Source organism: Daktulosphaira vitifoliae, unplaced genomic scaffold (assembly GCF_025091365.1).
Source record: "Daktulosphaira vitifoliae isolate Bord-2020 unplaced genomic scaffold, ASM2509136v1 Scaffold_4, whole genome shotgun sequence".
NCBI lineage: Eukaryota > Metazoa > Arthropoda > Insecta > Hemiptera > Phylloxeridae > Daktulosphaira > Daktulosphaira vitifoliae.
The window spans coordinates 28,286,793-28,309,417 of NW_026099575.1; the positions used below are offsets into that span (position 1 = coordinate 28,286,793).

At 29.8% G+C, this 22,625-nt stretch overlaps 1 protein-coding gene across 1 annotated transcript in view; it reads left to right on the forward strand.

Moving 5' to 3' along the window:
• LOC126905841 (homeotic protein antennapedia-like) overlaps positions 1–22,625 on the forward strand; it is a 107,131-nt gene that overhangs the window by 19,130 nt on the left and 65,376 nt on the right.

Here is a 22,625-nt window from a genome sequence, read left to right on the forward strand (position 1 = left end):
TATTTAAAAAAAGCATCTTGAAACTTATTGTTAAAAATGCAATTTTTTTTTTAGTTTAAATAAGCTTACTTTTTTTCAATTGTGTGTATATACTTAACCAAAGTAGGGCGTTATTGTGGCAGCTTTTTCGAAATAGATGGGTAGGACACCGTATATTTATTACATAGTATGCGTCTTCTCACTACTGAGCTATTGGCATATTAATCTTGCGTGGCTTCACCATACCGTTTGCTGCATAATATAGAGGCCATAGAGGTGGGCTGTGATTAAACGCTGAATAATTTAAACCCCTTGCATATATATGAACCGCACGAGTTCTGCACGGGAGGGGTTAGTTATAAGCACTGGGAGAAGTGTGCGACTGCTGCAGTTTGTAAAGGGTTAAAGGGAGGAAGACCAATGGGATTTATTGGCCTGTAACACATGTACGACGAAATCTCTCTTCGCGTATATTTTATGAGAGCGGTGTACGTATAAATACTAACTGTAGTTGTATGAAATATAATATATTGTATGAATTTGGAAACGAGTACCGGATGTATATGATTTATGTGGTGTTGGGCTAGTCATAAATTTAAATCGAAACGCTCGTCAGCAAGAGTGCAAAAGACATTTTAGACGAAGATTATTTATGAAAAGCGTATTCTTAGAAAAATAATTTATACGGTAACATTTGTAGCACCTTAAAAATAAAACTATATCACAATCGAAAATGTTTGGTTACATTGGTATAAGCAGATTCAATTTAAATGTTACTGTGGAGTTGTAGCAGCATGCGACCACTTATATTCGATTTAAAGTAATTAACAGGAGCACCAAGCTTAGATATGTAGTGAAGTAGTTCACTCGAGTTCAGTTTGTTTCGTGTTTAATAGTTCCCATACATATAACACTCTATTGTAGAATGTTACTAATAAGAGAAGAACCCGTATATATATATATATATTATAATATTCAAAACACACATATGCATACAGTCTTTTTTTTTTTTATGAAGGAGAGAAACGACCAAGGTCAGACGAAAAAAATATACCAACATAGATTCCTACTGGCAGATAACACACGCGTTGCATATGAAAACTGGTCCTATACTGTAACATGACTGTACATCGGTGACGGGGTTTTAACACAGCACGAATATTTATGTTGGGGGACGGAGGGGGGACAACCCCCAGCGGGAGTCTGTACAGGTATTGAGAATTGAGCATAGCATAATATCAGGAAACAATGTACACAGAGACACTGAAGACTAGAAAGCCCTTTCTTCATAAGAAAACCTACCTACGGGGAATCGGTCAAGGCAAAATTTCTCGCAGGAAGAGAGAATTGCGTGTATAGGTGTGATGTTATAAGCCTATTGTTATACTGGTATGATGTGTGTATGTGTGCGAGTGTATCGAAAAAGGTCGAATTTCTTTCAAACACAATCCAATTGTTGTATGAAAAGAGTTTCATCAAAATCGTGTAGCCGGCGATTAAAATACATGGGGTTCATCCTCTTGGGCCATAAATAATAATGCCACCCTGGTAAAATAATACCGCACTGCACCAATGAACCACAAAATATCTTGTACCAACAATTGTTTAAAAAAGTGAGCCACGGGACTCTCGGGTTCAGTTCAGAAATTCACTGAAAACACGTTTTTGACTTTTTTTATTATTATAATCAGGACACTTTTTTTTAAACTTAAAAATACTTTTTTACCAATACCACAACTTAGTTTTGAATGATAATAGAAACAAGTAGTCATTGTTTCGTTGTTTGTTTGTTTGTTTATGCATTAAAAAAAAATTTGATTTATAACTTTAGCCAAGTTAAGATCCTGGTTGCCCAATTCAAAACAAAATCAATTGATTCACTATTGTTTATATATATATATATATATATATATATAACAGAGATATTGTGTAGCTTCAAATACCCAGTAAAACCATAGGAATAAAAGAAGCGAAATAAAGTAAAAATCAATAAAAATGTTTGTGTTATTTTTTTCGAGTGAATAAAAATAATATTAATAATTCATAACAAAAAGAAACTTGTCCACTGGTTTCATTAAAATTTTCCATTTAAATTGGCGGTTCCTTAACATGCAATTAGGTTTCATTCTTTATAAGGTGCATAAATTAAAAAACTATTAATAATAATTATACACACAGCCATGATTTATGAGTTGCGCCTGACGCGCGCGCTTTGTTTTTTCAATAAAATCCTGTAATAGGTAAATTTATGATGTGTGTTTATTGTAATGCATTATTATCATAATAAAGCTGCAGTGAAATCTATTAACCCACGCTAGACGGGCTATGGTGTGCCGACGGTCTCATACGGTAATAACTCATTATAATTACATGGCACGTCAATCAGATTTTTTATAACCGAGTTCTATTTACGATGCTTGAAGAATAACAACCAAATAAAATATATTAATTACTATCGATTAGCGTTCGAACCACAATAATGAGTTTACAGATATTAAAGAGTCCATCTCTTTAATGTTTCGTGAATCCCTTGGGTTGTATCTGTAAAAATTAATAATTTTTTTTAGAACAGCCAAGATGGAAAATTATTTTTTAGCTCTTATGGTAGCTAATAGTTTTTCGACGTACAGAGCTTAACAGTTTAATCAGACTGGCAGGCTAATGAAACCGCTCGTCTCGGCTCGCGTCAGACAAGAGTGGTCGGAGGAGAGAGAACCTCTGTCGTGTGAAATTAGCATTTTGTAGACGACTATGTGTCGGGCCCGCAATTGTTGAACGCGGCCTTCCTCTGAACAATGAGAATTATTGCGATTCCAATGCGTTTCATGTGTTATTACACACAGATATATATAAGCCGTATCTGTGTACCTTCGACATCCGAGTTGCGCGTGTATTACAAATTCTCATGTTAATTGGAGCGACGCGCATGATTCGCCGTAGTCTCCAGCTGTTATGCGACATATCTTCTGTTTTACACATTATTCGTGCCGTTACATTTGCCGACGACGATTTCGTACCAACAGTTCTGACTTGTCTTGGAATTGTTTTTATTCAAGTTCCACGCGGTTGTATAGTAACCAATGATTTTTCCATACGGACATTTTACGAATGATAAAACATTCATAAATTTCGTATTTCATAGACCTGTCGCAATGTCTAGAAATGATAACACTATTAATATGGTACAAAAGTCTTATTATTCAAACGAACCTTCAAAATCTTTGAAAGTGTTACTATAGTTCACAATAAACGTTTCATGATTTATTTATCAAATAAAGCACGCAACAAGACAATTACCTGTCATGTATTATAAAATTATTCAAAACTCGTCTCTGGTCACCATTGGAGTTATTCTGATTTGGTTGTCTATAAATATTTTTTATTTTCATTACTAAACGGTTGTATTAATGTGTGCACTTAAGGGGTAATGTAAGTGTGAACGCAGCCTCGTAAATTTTGGGCAGACAGAGGCAGCTGCGATGGGTATGCGCGCGGTGCAGCCATGTTGGCCAGCCATAATGAAATAGGAGGTCCGAGTGTCAGCAGACAGTTGACAAGCGGATTTTTCAGTCTCCCATGCATTACAGCAGATGCATGTACATACACACTTAAAGTCGCACATTATTATTACTATGTAGACGAATGTAAACGTCTTTGACTCATTTGAAGATTTTAGACTTGGACTTTAGTTTACCGAGTACATATGTCTTGTCATACGTATTCCTTTGGGCTATATATTATTATTGTGCATCGTAAATTATGTTGAAATAGTTTTAGATTTATTTATAAACCTTACACACTAAGTATAGGTTTATAAACTTATTTAACAAAGGAACGATATTTGTGTCATCGGTGTAATAAATTAAAAGTGACACATTTTAGGTAACTCATTTTAAAATTAGAAAAAATTTCGTGTACTATTAATCACAGTCATTATAATTTTATCCACTGGACAATATAAACATTTTTTAAGATAAATAACCATTTGGAGTGTATAATATATCATTCACTCTAAATGATTATTTAATAGAACCTTTGACTTATGTGAAAAAGAATGATTTAATAAATCTCATAATATTATTGAAAAGTCAACCTAGCCTAATGTATCCGTATGGCATACCAATTATCTTGTGACACAAACGATACCGGAGTAATTATACAAAAAAATCCTAACATTAGTTAAAAAGCAAATCCTATTTTATTATACGATCTGACTTTATAAAATAGTAGCCCCGTTATCTGCTTAATACAGTGTGAAGTCAGTAGTTGTATATCATCTTCCTGTTCATTACATTAGATGTAGGTTCTAATAATATTAACTAGAGCTGATGTTGAAGTTTATACAGACAGTAAATCGATTCTATTTGAGTAAAAAACAGGGAATTGATGTATGGAAATATGAATTTAAGAGTATAAAATAATCATTTTACTTGATTTCTTGTAATTAATAAAACGAGCATACATTTTGACTTAAATTAAAACCCATAAGGCAAATGGATGATACAGTGATTTAACTTTAAATAAATGTAATTTTTTAATATTAATGTATGCCTAAAACAATTTTATCACATTTTTATTTTATTTAAAAAATATAAGTTTTTAATTTTTAAGAAAGAAAGTAAAATGTAACAAATTTATATTTGTTTTACAAATGTTTATAAAATAATTCATTAACTTATTGAAATTTTTGATGTTTTTCAATTCAATGGTGTTTATGTATTTATCAATTCCTAAAATGTATGTGTCCAAATAATATGATAAAATCATAACTATGGGATTATGAAAGTCTGTATATCGTTAAATTCACTAAATATCATAGTTGTGCTTTTTACTTTGTTTCCCAATTATATTATCATAGCAACCCCTTATAAGACATCCTGTGTGCCCTGCTCATTAAATAACAAATTTTATTTAATTGTGTGACCGGAAAGAAAATACAAACGGTCTTTTTACCATAAAAACCATGTATCCTTATGTGATCAGTATTTGTAAATTACTTTAGTATTAGTATATTCTCATTTTTCAAAATTTTCATTTTTACTTTTAAGTAAACTTATCTTTAATTGGACATAATAATGTCTTGATACGTAACTTATTATATTAGAAAATTATAAAGAATTACATTAGGAAATTTAAATAACGGCAAAGATTTCTTTTGCTTATCTTTACTTTAGAATGTGTACTAAACGTAAAATAAAAACTGATAACTCGTTCATAAAATAAAAAAGTTTCAATTTAAAATATATTAAATAACAGTTGAACGTTATATAAATTAATGTTATTATATAACTAAATGAAATGAACTGCCTACTTTTTTTTTTATAAAACGTAAAATCTTGTATTAAACACTCAACTGTTTGTATAACGAATTTCAAAAGTGTTTATCATTTAAAGTGAATTTTCAAAAACAAAATTTATTTGTATGTTTTCATTTTAAGATGATGACTTAAATTATTAAGTAATTCCTTAACTATTACACACACATACCTTAATGTACATCGCTACGGCTTATACAAATTTAGTTACCATGTTACATATATAGTATGGTCACGTATCATTTGTTTCAATTTATGTATCAATTGAAAGTTTTGTTATTTATACTATTAACATTAGTAGTTAATGATTACCCATTTTTTGTATTGTCATTTACATTTAATAAAACTAGTAGGTTAATATTATTGGAATACCGTTTAAATGCTTGGAAATAATATAATATGGTAAAAAATATTTTTAAAAATACGGGTAAAAATTTGAGTATTTGACAGAATACTAAAAAAGCTATAATTTCTAATAGTGTTATAATACCATTTAAAAAACAATTAGTATCTAAAAGAAAAATATGCTTTTTACCTAGTAAAGAATCAAAATCCAACTTATACCAGGATATTTTTTTTCAAGTGGGAAAATTTGTTTATTTAATTTCAATGATTCCCAAAGATAATCAAAATAATATTTTTATATAAAGTTCCTTTTTTTAGACATTTATACCATCTAATTGTATTTTGCGACGAGATGGCGCTACAGCGTCTCCTAAATAGCTCCTGCATTGTCCAGAAGATGTCACTGTTTTCCAACAGTACATAAAACCGTTTAGTTAGTTAAATCTAAATTAAATTAGAGTGTTACACCATTGTTAATACTAAATCTAATTTTTAAAAAAGTACATTGAAAAAAATCGCGCGTAAATAATTTGACGATAAAACAATTTAGTAACCAGTAAGAACTTTTAAAATTTTAAGTGTTTCTTGGAATAACTTTGGATTTGTATATAAAATTTAAAAATAGAAAAAACTAATTAAAATATATCGAAGCAATCAAATGATTGCGCTAGTTTAAAATATTTGTAAAATTTTATTTTTTTGCTTATTATAAGGGATTTTTGAGAGAATATGTACATAGTTTAAATACGTATATTTTTTATAAAGTAGGGGATGTATAACATATTTTTTATGGCTTTTTCGTTTTGATCATTATTCAGAGTCGAAATGGTAGACTAGCGCATTAGGAGACACAAAAATAGTGGCCATTCTGCTCGATTAAAAAAAAATTTCCATGGCTTCATAGAAAGAAGCAAACAAATCGTCAAAAATTAATATTACACTATTAATTTACGCTTTTCATGATAGACCTTATCACTCTATAGATAGCGGTCCAGATTGTAATTTTCACCTCACCACCATGGTTTGTAAATAAAATTTTGTTTAATTATTAAATTTCTAAAAACATGAACATAGGACGACCTCTATCAGCAGGGTTGTTTATGAACACAGGGATCATTTAGTAGTTCACTATACTTTCTAATAGGTGTCGCGAGTGCATCCCTTATTCGAATGTTAAGAGTTCACGCCGCTGCGATAGGAGAGTTTAACGTTTGCTCAGTATTTTATTGAGTGTGAGTGGTGGCTAGTCGCACATGGCGCCATTAGCGCCGCAGTATCCGGGCAATTACAAAGCGTGCGTTGCAACTATAATGATGGACAACCGCATGTACGGTACGAGACGACTTTGTTGAATGTGTACACGAAACAAGCAAACAGAAAGGCATGTGATACACGGTTGTTGAATTTATAAGTACCTCTATTATAAACTTATAGCGGACTGAAAACATGACCTGTATAAGTATAGTGGCATAATGCCATTAGCGAGGGAACGTGCCGTCGTTCACTATTGAAAATTAAACAAGAGACTTTCGCAGAAGTCAAGATTGAGGAAATAATGGAGAATATATGTAACTCTACAATAATATATGATTAAAAAATTGTTTTTATCCCTTTAGGAATAAATAAACATAAAATTGAATTTTCTTTAATGGGATTTAAAGAAAAAATAATTTATCAAAAATGTAATAATATTTTTTATTAGATTAAACGTTTTTTTGCTGTTGCATATTAATGTTAAACGTTTATTAACAATTTTTTTTTATTGTAATTTGTTGTTTAACATTTAGTATTCATTTTATCTTCATAATGTTACATAAACAAGATTTTATTGACGATTGTTGTTATCATATCTGTAACTTACGATAGGTTATGCAAGAATAGATTTTTTTTAGGTATTGCTAGATACCATTTTGAAATTATCATTAGATCTTGTAATGATAATGTAAATTTTCAAGTTTAAATATGCTTATTACAGTATGTTTTTTCATTTTTATATTTCAGTCATGAAGTCACTAAAATATAATAGTGTTTATAGGTCGAAATTAAATTTATAACTTTGAAATTAATTATTAAAAAACAATTTTTACGAATTTCAATTGTTATGATAAACAGGAGATTTCAAATTCAGATATGCGAGCATTTCTTAGTTTTAAAGATACGGCCATACAAGTATACGCATAAAAAATTACAGTGTTAACGAATTGATTATCCACGGGAGGCACATAATACTTGCGGCATGAATAATTTGGATATAAATAATCTACTGAAATATCACTGCTGTTGACACGAGAAATTAATTAAGGCAAAAAATGTCTGTATTATTTATTATCTTCCGGTAAAGTTTTTTTCCAGCTCATCCGGACCACTCCGAACTAAAAAAAAAAGTAACAAAAAAGTAAAATTCTACTAAAAATTATGTGGAATAAACTTTTTTTTAATATTCTAAAGAGTAAAATTTTTTTGATTGGTAATTTTACTTATTTAATAGTTTTATATTTTTAAAGATCTCATAAACAGATTTTTAGAATTACACTTAATCCTCTTTTTACGCAAATATTAAAAGATATTTAAGTATGTAAGTAGCGTTTATTTCATACGCGTGGACCGTTCATAACAATTTAAATGTTTTATTTATATGTGAGACACAAATACAGAAAGACAAAATGAAGACCAAGTGAAGGTTTCAGATGATTTAAATCTCAAGTTATACACATAACACTTAAATAATTTGGAAAGAGTCGCCACGCGCTCTGAGAATGTAATAAATTCTGTTAGCTTGTGGAATACGTGTATCGTTTACTTAATTTGATTACACATTTTTAACTGCAAGGAAATAAGTAGGTAGATACTGTTTTTTGCAACTTTATTCGTGACCCCATATGTTATGATAAATATAAACCAAAATATCTTATCTGCCCATTTCGTTATGATGTAAAATAACACGTCCAATTAATTGAACACTGTTTTTATGTATTAAAATGTTAATTGCCCNGCTAAATATAAACCAAAATATCTGCCCATTTCGTTATGATGTAAAATAACACGTCCAATTAATTGAACACTGTTTTTATGTATTAAAATGTTAATTGCCCCACGTAGTAACAAAAAAATTAAAAACCTGCAATTTGTCATCACCGTTATCGTATAAAAAATATACTACTGTTTATAATATATGCCTATGGTCATAACTCACTTATACTAGTCTTTGACGATATGCGCCTTGAGTAAAAAGACTGCGATCCATATAATTACTTCTGCGTGTAAAAACAATGGGCTGTTTGTGTATAAAGTTTTTATTCAAGTTATGCATCGGTAACTCTTATATTTTAATACTGGCTTGGGTATTTTTACAGTTCCGGTGTTATTCGTTAGGCAAAGTTATCGACTTAAAACAAAACCAAAGGAATCAAATTTTTAAATTATTCAATTTCATTGTATTCAATGATTTTGGCCATACAATGATAAAAAAATAATTTATTAAAACCTTTTATATATAAAACTATAATAACTGATTTACTTGCATTGTAAAAAAAGCATGTTTTAACTAAATATAAGAATAATTTACAATATTAGGATACCACCGAAAAATTATGATTTTGTGACCTACAGAAAGTACAATGTTTCATATGGTTACAACTATAAATAAGCAAACAATGAATTATTTTAGGCAATGCTCGCACAAAACTACCACATTTCTATTTATAACAACATTAATCTTTCTCTCCAGTAGGTTTCAATAAAGCTAATAATAGTTTCTAAAGTCAGTTTATCGTTTTTGGTGCTTATAAAAACAATCTTGTTGTATTATGTTGTGTTTTCCCGAATAAATGTATAAATAAAATGACACGTGCGGTATTGGAAATAAATTATAAATGTTTCATAATAGAGTTCCAGGAATTAATTTGAGGTATTGAACGTCCGTTTGAATAATAATGTTCTTAAAAATAATTAAAAGTAATTGGGTGGTCCGTGGGCAACATTGAAAAATATAATACATCTCATTTGTCAGTAAAGGAGTAAAACGTTTTAGTCACTAAGTGCCCCTCGTTGTTGTTCACATTGGGGTTGAATGGGGAGTCACGATTTTAATAAGCACGCAAGATACAATAGGCCGTGGGGGGGGGGGCTCGGCGATCAGCCACGAATGGTACTTGCGCGCGCGCGACTCACGGCGAGAGCAGCTGTTGAGTACCCGTGGTCGGTGCCGCCACGCCATTAATGTCAGTCCGTCAGGCCGTCCAATCGGATATCGTGTGGTTCGTTATTATATGTGCCGGCCTTTTGCATGACTTTTCGATATCGTATTTTTCAAAACTTATACTCAAAAAACGTTACTTTTGCATTATTTTCAATGAAATTCGAATAAAACAAATCGGTATTTAGTGAAAGTGTTGGATTTTACCTATTCCGTACTAACAAAATATGGTTTGAATAATGTTATTTTTAACGCGTCGTCTACAAAAGTTCAAATTCTCCAGCGCACATCATATACACATTTATTAATATCAGGTAATTAAATTGTTTTAACTCTGATTAAGTCACGTTAAGTTTATATTTTTTTAAATACAATTTAAATATTATAGCAAAAAATTAATAGCCGAGTTTAAATTATGTAATTTAAAAAATAAAAGTTCACATAAAATGATTAATTTTGTGTTTAAAGAAAGATTAATTATAAAATTAAGATCTTAAAAATTATTACTGAGTATTAATAACTTTGAGAGTTTGAGGCTGCCAAAAAGATACAATAAATTGTGAGTTTTAATTATAATAATCTAATACAATTTTTAATAATGAAGGGAAATTAAATTAATTTGAGAGATTAATTCTTATGAAAATTAAAAAAAAAAGTTATTTCAATTTCTATGCCAATGATATCTTCAAATTAAATTAAACATATTATCACTAACAAATAATCTGTATATTTTTAACTTCCTTGTTATTTAATTTGTCTATATGATCTATAATCATGAAATTATACTAATTGAAAATTATTGACTAACGTAATAAAGGAACATGTGCATTTTGTAAAATAATGATAATCTCGCGGTTGATTAATTTTAGATGTCGAGTATTAGCTGTAGATTTTGAATCAATTTGATCGAAAAACAGTATCTCACAGAGACAACTTGTTTTTCTTGTGCAAGTTAAATTCTGAATTACGATTACATTACATTACGAATGGATACTACGGATGCATAGATTTGTTAAATGATGTAAATTCTATTCATAGATAAAAATCAAAAGAACTAATATCCATTTCCCATCGTAGTTATGTTTATTCAGATTCATTCATCCGGAAATTAATTTGACTACTCATCTTTAGCACAATAAAAATATTTGCATACGAATAAAATATTTAAATAAAAAATGACCGAACGGACCACTTGTTTGTACCGTTTGTAATCACTTATGTCGTTGAAAATGACACGCGTAATAATTTTAAGAAGACCCTTGCCGCATGTTCCTTTTGAATTTCCACACAGATAGTTTCGTAAATAAGGCACCATGCCGATCTAGAGAAATAATGTGTTAACATGTGATCTCCCGTGTAGATCCCGTAAGTAAGATTAAGAGAAAGTATGTACGCAAAATCGTCAGGGTATTATTTCTAGTATTATCTATTTATTGCTCTGCCTTATAGTCTAATGGCTATTTTACGCTACATCGATTATAAATTAATAGTTATGAATTGTGTTGTATTCATCCTGCGCTGATTGTTATTGCTTAATTAATTATTTATTAATATATGAAAAAAAGTTTGACTTGTTACTTCTAATTGTTTTAATGTAATTAAGTAAGTATGTCATGGACTAATTATTTTATTTATTTTGCATTCATTACTGCTGACATATTTGATTTTCACGATTTGCGTGTACGAATTATTTTTCATTCAGCTCAAATATAATTCGGTATTGGCCATTTTAAATAATCGCGGGCGGAAAACGAATTAATAGTTATAATTAATGTTTGTCTCGCTACATAAATGAACTATCGATTCAACAAAACGACAGTAATTTATTCTTCGTTTGCTTGGTTCTAATCTCAATTTGTACTATTATTATTTTTTCATTTTAATATAATTACTTTTATAAAGAATATGCACCATTGTAATTGAAAAATCATTTATGATTCATAATCATGAAAATGATAGTTGGCTGTTTTTTACAATATAAATTAGATAAAGTTATAAAGCTAAATATAGTCATATTCAAAAAACTATAATAATATGTAGTTAATTAATTTTTGTTTTTATTCTTTCAGAGTAAAAAACATACATTTTCATTATCATTCAAGGTACCCAACCTATTTTTTTATTTTTATGAAGTGATACAAAAAAATGTTCAACAAATTTTGTACCATTTAAGAGTTTTTTGTAATTGCTTGTTTAAGTCAGTGATTTTATTGATAATTTTCAGTTTAGCATACAGTAGTTGTCATTTGTCAAATGTACAACTCGATAATATTCATTATACAGAAATCTTATACTTATTAAATCATGTCTATTAATAGACGCGTACTCTTATAATCAACGAAAGCTTATTATCGTAAATTATTGAACGACCGGTGTGGAAAATTTCTTTTGATAACTACGGTAAAAATAATTTATGGCTCATTAAAACAGATTATTGTTGCCTCCGGTATTATGAAAACCAAATTAATGATAAATTTGTATTTTACGTTCAAATTTCAAATCAATTTTAACATTAAAATGGTTGATCAAGTAAAAAAAATATAAAAACAAAATTGAATTTTTTTCTATCATATATTATATCATATTCGTTTAATTAAACTAAAAATAAAGGGTCCCAAAACAGAAAATCAAAGTTTGAGTATTTTATACCAAATGGAATGAAAAAAATTGTGTTTACTACATATTATTGAATCAAATAATTTATTCCTTTATTAAAATTTAAAATGTTCAATCATATTAAGAAAATAGATGTTTATTCTTAATGAATCACCCTGCTGTCTACATATATATATATATATTTTTTTACCATTAAATGGTAAAAAAAACGTTGACGAAAACTATTTTCAAAAGTATTCTGTGGTATGCGTTAATTTTTTACATATTAAAATAATTTTTTTTTCATGTATTGTGTTGTTAAAAGTAATTTTAAATAGCTTATTTAAAAAATATCGTTGATAAGTGTAATTTTTATAATAATTAAAAACATTCATAATGAATTGAAAACGTAAAAACGTATGATATGATCATTTTCAATTGGCTGTTATTCTGAAGCACATCATTAAATTCTTGATTGTATAACATTATTTATTCCTTTTTCTCTAATATCATGTGAAGATAATGAGAATAATGTGATATTGCTTTTAAATTTGTTTTTCATGAATATACATAAATTGTTAATATCTCCATAATTAAAATTTTCTTTAGTCGTTTATTAAATCTTAAAATATTTATTTGCGCGAAGATTGGCTTTTCTATAAAGAAAATAACTTTAATTTAACAAAAAAATACTTGCATAATTTTTTAAGATGAGGATCAATATGAGAAAAAAGATTTATTGTTCCTGGCATACTATTGAAAATGTCAACGCCAGAGAAAATATTGAATAGAGCGCTGGTTACTAACTACCAAACTATATGTACCAGGGCCTCCTGGTTCTTTTGCGCATAATACAATGTTTTGAGTCATATCTCTCCGAAAGTTTTTTAATACATTATATTTTTGATATTCATACCGCTACAGACTGTAATTTCTTAAAGAATCTGTTCCTCCACATAGTTTTTACAAAGTATTTAACTGTTAGATATTTTATAGTAGATTAATTGAAAACTTGGCCAAGAAATGATGTTCTTTTGAACGTATAAATCTTATTTAATACTAACAATAATTATCCAAAAACGTATATTTTTTTCAAGGAGACATAATGTCAGTATATTTAATATCAACTTTAATATTGTTATTATTTCAATTTCAATTAGCTATTGGATTAGCGCAAACCGTTAATTTTAACTTATAAATTCTGATTCTGTTGAATTAAAAGGAAAATTTGTTTTAAATCATTTTGTTTAACTCTAACTAAATTAAATGATCCATATAATTGTTTTTTTCAAATTCTAAGTGTAACAGTTTTAGTATTTAGTAACTGTTAAGTGGTGAAAACAAACATATTATTTTAATTTCCATGTTTTTAGGGATCTGGACAGGTGTCATTAAAATCGCTCAGGTTATACTTATAATAACTATATAATTATTGAATCAGACGTGGTTGGTGCAAAAAAAGGATAGGGTATTTTTTGACAATAGATTATACCTATGGATGATATGTTCAAGAGATAACTTTGATCCTTAAATGTTAAAGCATGAGACTATCATTGTTGTATTAGCGCAAGGTCCGATTATAATATTTTTTTTGTTCCTTCTTGATATTCATTATTACCAATATGATTATTATTATTACAAATAGTTTCATTTCGAGTTCCTCAACAATTTCCCCGTCGTCCCGCATTCAATAAATCAAAATTGGACGTAGCACATCTCCCAAGCCGATGATTTACGGGACAATGGCGGGGACGACCTCCATCGCTTGTGTGATGGATTTCACCGCCACCGCCCAGAAGACCATTTTTCAAACGCCAAACGCTGCTTCCTCGACCACGAGTCTCTGTCTCCCGGATGACGTTTTAATATTAATAATTACTTTCAAGGCTGTTGGTACGATGCTTAATGTTGTAATTACAATTCCATGTAAAATAGGTGGAGGCGCTTTTGGTAATGTATATAATGTCTTGGTACAAACAGCTTCGGGTTGTCGGTGGTCCGACCAGTAACCGAAAATTTTTTTTTATTAAAAACGCATTACAATTATTAGTAATAACAATTACTGTAGACTTCTGTAGGAGCGTCTCTAATTTTTTCAGTGAAAGCCGATTCAACTTTTTATACAAATTTAGATAATTCACTTAGTTAACATTTTGTGGCCAATATCTTCTTAGAATTCATGTCTGACAATTCTATGGAAAACATTCACGTGTAAGTTTTCAGACGTGTATTATAATATTTCAGCAGTTTTACATGCACAGCGGTAAATAGGCCGACGAAAACATGTCTGTCCCTCGTAGTCTCATAATAACGATTAAAAAGTTTGTCGTTCAAATACATAATTTCACGATGTTATAAAAAACGTAAAATGTTAGGTACAGCATCAAAACAACAAATAAAAAAACACATTTACCTTGATGGTCAAGAGAATCCATGGTCTTAGCCTTAGCACACACAGTTTCGTGATAAACTAAAAGAAAAATAAAGTCCACGAAAAAGAATAACGAAATGTTAGTAACATATGTACAAGCGCCAGAAACACGTAAGTATATAAACACACAAAACGACCTCAAACAGGTTTAATACATAGTGTTATCTGCAGTGGATCTGAATGGAGATCGTTATCGAAGCTTTGGCGGTTCACAAGGATGCAAAGACGTTCACGAACGTGACGTCATCCGGTGCTTTTTTTGTTAAACTGTCGCCGGCGGAGATGCAACTACAATTCTCATAATTCCGGCCCATGTCCTATCTCATTTTGGATTCAAGTCGCGTATTTCGAGTTTCTGTTTCGTTTGCACGCCGTTGTTTACTCTTCTTTTTCTCCCACTCATTCTTTGTCGTATACGCTTTAATCCGTTTGCACTTGTCGATCTTCTTGGATTTTTTTTTAGGGCAAACTACTCTGTAAACCATGGTGAATATGCGAATAGCTTTAGAATACGTACACACGCATTGAACCAGAACAATATAATAATACACATTTGCATAGCCGAGACGTGAATAGGAATGTGTAATTAGTCACAAATTGTTTTTATTTTACATTTTTATATATTATCTAGTGAATACGTACGCCATTCTTAAGTACACGTCAAAACATTTTTTTTCAATGTTCTTCCTAACGGTTTTATCTCAAACAGTCAAAGGGATACATAGGCTTTAACTAGATAGTTTTTTTTAGTTTTTACATAAGCGATTTTTTTATTAACACTGTAGTATCGTGATTAAAAAATTCAAACGTGGCTATTTATTTCAGAGGGGTGTGGTTACAAACATCTATTCATCCCTGGTATCTCACTGAATTTAAATTGATTGGATATTTACGAATTTTACAAATAAACATGATTTTCATATATTCTAGAGAAATGAGTTAAGCCTATTTAGATTAAAACAATTAAATTTATCATAACATATGATACACCAGTTATTTATAGTTTTATAATTATTCAGTTAAAACATGAAATCAATAATGAAATAATTATAATAATAATTAATCATATAACTGATAATATAAATTAAAAACAAAATAATAGTTCATGGAATCGATTGATGTTAAAATAATTATTTAAATACTTCTAAAACGGCATGTGAACACATTCCTTTAACCTTGAAGATTGTTTATTATCTCCTTTCGGATGATAAGAATGTTCTAGATAGTTAAACTGTGTTCTATTCATTTACATCTGAATTTTACGGAGATTGTTATGCTTAATGTTTTTATTAAGTATTCTTATTTATTCAAGTAACTTTTAACTAATTAAAACGGTTTCTAATTAATTTAATATAGTTTTTATTATACATATTTAATGACTAATATTGGTTTATTTTTATTTTATTTCAGGTGAGTTCGTTTTCATGTTTGTTTTTCAAAGACTGTATATTAATGTTATCGTATTATATATGTGAGAAATTAATTGGTAAGTATGCAAGACTATGTTTTGAAAGAATATAGATTGTTCGTAAAATATGTGATTTTTATGTAAACATGTATTTTTTATAATATTTTCTTTATATTATAATTCATAAATTATGTGTATTCATTTACTTCACTCTAATTCTACATCCATTCAGTACAGGATGATTGTTTTACTATGACTTAAAAAGTATTAAACATAATTTTTTCTTCATAAGTTAATAGTAAACTAATTTAACTCCAAAAAAATATTTGTTCTTTCTTCCGTACCCTCCTTTAAAATCGTGTTCACATTTGTGTTTTAAATGGATACATGTATGTTTAACTAGCTTACTAATAAAAAAATGATCTAACTTAATGATCTACCGTTAACAACTTTTAAACTAAACACTCCGTTTTATCCCTCCCATCATAGTATAAAAATTCTAATATCATTAAAAATACTGGTATAAAAGTTGTCATCAACCGGTCATTTACTTGATAAGATCAATGTCTTATAAAGTGGTTAAACATATATTACCGATTAAAAAAAATAAAAGGTTTCTATAATTTTTAAGAAAGAAGGAGGGGGATAGGACCATTTTTTTTTGAAAATCAAAGAACATAGGATATTATTTTTTGAGAAGTAAAAATGTATTATACTTTTGATGATATTGTGTGAGTCATAATTAAACAATCACTCTGTAATTTTTCTAAGAAATAAGTTACCATCGAAGAATAACAATGGGTGTTTAAATACAAAATATTTTAACGAAGAATGGTGGTAAGAAATAATCCAATCAAAGTTTGAGAACCACTGGAGGTTAAGAGTTTAAACAATAACTTGTTGTTCGATAACGCCGCAGAGATTATGAAGTTATTACAATGTTTTAATTAATAGATGACCGGAGTATGTCCGTTAGACGAGGTTTTTTTATCTCGGCGCCAAACCCGATACGGTATTTTTTTTTTCTTGAAGAATTTATAATGGAACAACCATTTAATAACAACATGGGAAATATAAACTGAGCGTCTCGCAAATTTATTACTTACGTATGATTTTTTCCACCCTCAATTGTGTGTATGTTTGCAGTGCTCAATGATCTTGTTGATCAGCGGGCGGCGTTGACCTCTAGAAAATCTGCAGCAGTCACCTTAAAATTTCGTTGGATTATTGTAAATGTATTATTATATATGGACGAAAAAAATAAAAACTGTATCTACACTCGGATTGTTACACGGTTATTAGAATCCAGCCATTGTATCACACCTGCACTCTATTGATGCACTTCCCGCAGTGCATCAATAGAGACGTGTGCAGCTTGTGTGTCTATGCCTATAGGTATTTTTGCACAAGGGCTACTACAGGACAAGGCTACTGGTGTTGGTGACACGTCCGTCGCATAATTCTCTTGCGCTGTAATACTGCTAAAAAAAAAAAATCATACATTATAATTTGAACGTTCTCAATTCAGACCACCCGATGTGTGTCATCATAATGTACCAAGTAATTGTTGCTCTTTTTTATATAAAAAAAGGGAAATAATTTTGTAAAAATTGTTTTTCTGTTGATAAGTGGTGGTGCGTCATTTAAAAATTATTATTTTTGATAGACATCATTAAAAATAATTTTATTTAATCCAATTAACTTCTTCTNAAGGAAATAATTTTGTAAAAATTGTTTTTCTGTTGATGAGTGGTGGTGCGTCATTTAAAAATTATTATTTTTGATAGACATCATTAAAAATAATTTTATTTAATCCAATTAACTTCTTCTGTTTATTAACGACTTGACTTGATTTTTTAATGAAAAACACAAGCTGTTAATTTTTCTGTAAATATTTCCATAGCTGAATGAATAATGACGGGAAAACAATAAATAAAAAAATTCGCATTTCATTTTTACCGTTATTTTCTGTTGTATAGTAAATAGAATAACTTGTTACGAATTCTCGCATAATGATTTCAAGATTTTATTTATTGATGATATAATTTAATTGCTGAGAAATATTTTATCAGAGAACCATTTATTTAAATAAAATTAAAATTTTATTTTTAATATAATCGTTTTTAACTACGAATTTCGCGTATTGAAATTTGTTATTTATTGATCAGCATTTAATTGCCCAGTGGGTTATCTAAAATATGATGTTAACGCATAGGGTTCTATTTATTTACAAGTAGGTCATTTATTTTCCACGACCAAATTGTATTTTTTTATTTGTGTAATTATAACAAAAGAGATTGTGTTAGTCTGATTGATTTCTTTTGCAATTTCCAAATGCAAAACATAGTGGATAATGCCGTTATGAATATTTTCTATGTTTATAATAAATCACTGACAGCAAAGAATATAAATGAATGTACATTATGACGTAAAAAAAGAATAGAACCGCTAATGTATTTTTCAAAACTTAATAATAAAATTTCTGTACTGTATTTAAGTTCTTATTTGTTCAAAAACATTAAATAACTATAACTATATGCGTNTTCTTATTTGTTCAAAAACATTAAATAACTATAACTATATGCGTGTCTTTATAAAAAAAAGTGTAATTTGGTCATATAGTTTAATTTTAATATTCCACTGAGCCGATACTTTTTTCCATAATATTAAATAAAATTTTGTATTTTTTTAATTTTATGGTCTCGAATTCTTTCTTTTTTTTTTCACTTTATTTTTAGTTTGGATATTTAAAGGAGATTTAACAGTTTGAATTTTTATGAATAAATTATTTCTACAATAATTATAAACTTTTTACAGTGTGACGTACATCTATATGACGTGTGGGAGGTGCCTAGATTTGTATTTTCTCACGCACATTACATGTATTGGACACTCCCGCATTCTTAAAAAAAAATGTACCGCACGATTTTTTTTGTAAATAATTCATTGTAATACTTAGGGTACACGAAAATGCTTCTATTTTTCTTGGATTTCATTTAAATACTTTTCGAAAGAAAAAAATAATAATTTTAAAATACCGTTGGTAAATAGTGTTAGAAGTTTCGACAAGATTGTTTTGTTTTAACAAAATTGATTATTTTAATATTCGTGAACTGTGCAATGAAAACTATTTATTAATTTATTTTTTAAATGAATGTAAATTTGTCGATATTTAGGTACCATATATTTATCTAAACGTTATGATTGTTTGGGAGGTTGGCCTGAAGGTGAATATTAATTGATTTTATATTCTTCTGACACGCGAATATTAATTTTATTGCAAGGTAACGTGTCGTTATCAAGTGTACTTTTATTATTATTTCTGGTAGATCTAATTATGATTGCCTAGAATGACAAGTTTCATATTGAATGTTTTTGTTGCATAACTGCACAAATTCAATCGGATAGTTTATAATCAAATAAAATATGGATTTGTCATGAATATCGGTTCGTCTAACAAAAAATGACTAAATAAACACAACAGCGCATAGTTTCGATCTACACCATTGTCTGTTAACTTTAAAATTGTAGCGGTGCAATAAATATCGCGCGTGCCTCCGAAACAGTTACACCGTGTTAAGTAAACTAATGTGCTTTTAATGACCCTGCGCAAATAATTAATTACGCATTTCCGCGTAAACGTGTGTTTAATATTATTAGGTTTTTACCAGACGCTCTCTGATTTTACGATCGCCTATTTGTATGTAAGTTCCGTTACATATTTAATCCGCAACGTTAGCAATAAATCAAACTGAGAACCGCTCGTAATATGAAAGTGATGAGAACAATACATAAACGCCGTTCGAACCCATCAGATAAGCCATAAAGTATAATGATAATAAATAAATAAAATCAGTTTTATGTACGCGCGTCACGCATAATCGCTTTCCCTCTCTTTTCCGCGTTTGCATTAGTCGAATTCGCTCTGTTTACGCGATCATCTTTTTCGCTATGTCCGCCGATATAATATTTATACGATATTCCGGTCAATGGATTTTTCGACACTTTGATAGTTTCTAAATCAGCGGCGTTGTCGTTCCGAAATGAATAGACGGCCCAGAGTGGCGTTCGCGCATGTTTTCCAGGGCTATGCTTTATTTAATTGACGCCTTGATGATTTATTTCACCCGAATAACCCGCCGGGCTTTCATTGTAGTGTAATGCGTACAAAAACCCCGGCGGTACCAATACCCCATTCCTATGTACCACCACAGTGGCGGCAGAAGAGCAATAAACACAAACAACGTTAAATTAAACGTGTACTCTATAATACAATAATATTATTTTAGATGGATTATTATTATTATTATTAAATACAAAATGTCGAACCCATTCTCCTCGTGTCCGACCATCTTGTCCCTCCCACTTACCCGAATCGTCATCAATCATAACGTTGTACAATATTTACCCCCTAGCTGGGTTCTAAACGAAACGCGTTTTAAATGAATTCACCATAAAAAACCATCGTCTCCCGTCAGTCAATCATTTTCAAAAATCTGTTCAGGTAATAATTTTCCAACTGCGTTCACACGTGTTATAGTATTCGTTGACTTGTTAAAAATGCCAATCGCACCAAAATATGTACTATAGGCATTCTATTCAATCGTGTATTTTACCGAGTTTTTGTTTAATTACAATTAAATTATATTATTTAATCGTAGGCTATTTAATGAGCACGTTGCATTGTTCATTCAACAATTTTCAATTTACAATTATTATACAATGGACTCTACAAATTAGATAATCTTTAGCTTTGCAAAAAAATACATTATATACGTACAATTATAGACGAATTATTAATTAAAAACCGAGATAAAGCCAAGTTATAATTTATCGTCTAAAATTTTTAATCGTCTAAAGTACAAAACTACGTTAGTCGAAATGTTATCAAGTGTAAAATAATTATTCAAAAGCTATAAAAGGTGTTGTCTCGGAAATTGGTTGAAATCTATTGATTTTAAAAATGAATAGATTTACTATAATTATGTGTTGATAGACGTATCGTTAAAAATACATATAAAACTGGGCATAGTGTAAAACGAAGCAAAAAAAAATAACTTTATTTTATGTGAAGCGGTTTTATTTAGTGTAGTTGTTATTAGTTATGTATACGTGTATATCCTCATGTGTCCGTGTTTAGTTTCGAACGTTTAAAAATTAATTCACTTTTTGTTTATTGACTGAGACACTGAATTACAATCAAAATAATAATTAATTACTAGAAGCTAATCTATTTAAATAAAATATTCCATTCTACATGGGCGATCCGAGAGTTTTTTAAATTACTNATCTATTTAAATAAAATATTCCATTCTACATGGGCGATCCGAGAGTTTTTTAAATTACCTAATTTTTTTTTTTATCAAATTAATTCGAAAAATAAAGTGGTTCCGATTCTGTTTGTTACCGGTATCCATGCAACTAAATATTATTGTTACTAACTTGTTTAGATGTTAAATACAAACTTATTTGTAAAAAAACTCGTCTCGTTTACTGCAAGTATAAACTCGAGTGTTGTATTATCTACAGCGAAAGACGTTCTCGGGAATATAACTGTGATCTTTATTGGCTGTTGATTTATTAAATGTTTTTTTGTTTCGATATGTTTAATCAGACTTAATTTTCCAGTTATTTATGTGCAAAAGTCAGGTAGATCCTTTTAAAAGCGTAGAGTCCAGTAATGTCGCACGAATTTAAAATTCAGTCCCGACATTACTGTTCACGTACAACGGTACATTAATATGTTGGCAATAGTGTTACTATTGATAATAAATTTTGAAGTGTGAAAAGCAACGGTCGCCGGCGACCGTTTTAGTCGAGTCGGTTCTTTTAAAAGGGACAACGTTAATTGACGTTCGGACAGTATCGGTTGTGTTCGGCCGGCAAAACGTTGTTGAAGTTTGTGCGGCCGAAGGTTGACAAGGTGGCAATTGATTTCAAGCACATACATAATAGGCGTAACGCGTGTACTCGAAGATTGTTAACGATACGGCCTACACCGCATGATTACCGTTGCTGCTAAGTAGGTAATATCCTATGGGGATGAGCGCGTTTACTTCCATAGAAGTAGCACCGCCGAGCAATTGTACGCAACGGTTGAGTGTACACAGTTAGTGGCAGCTACTATGTATGTATGTGTTGGATGACGCTTTTCTAGTCTTCGTGTTCGCCGATAATATCTCTTCACTTGACGGTAATGGTCGTTTAACATCGTCTTCGTCGTCGGTGTACATATTATTATTACTATTTGTAATAAGCCGAACCGTTCATATTGTAGTAACTACGCGTTGCCCTGCAAATGATGACAAAGGGGGTGGGGTGCGGTGTCAGGTTATAGACGATATCATTGGCTATATC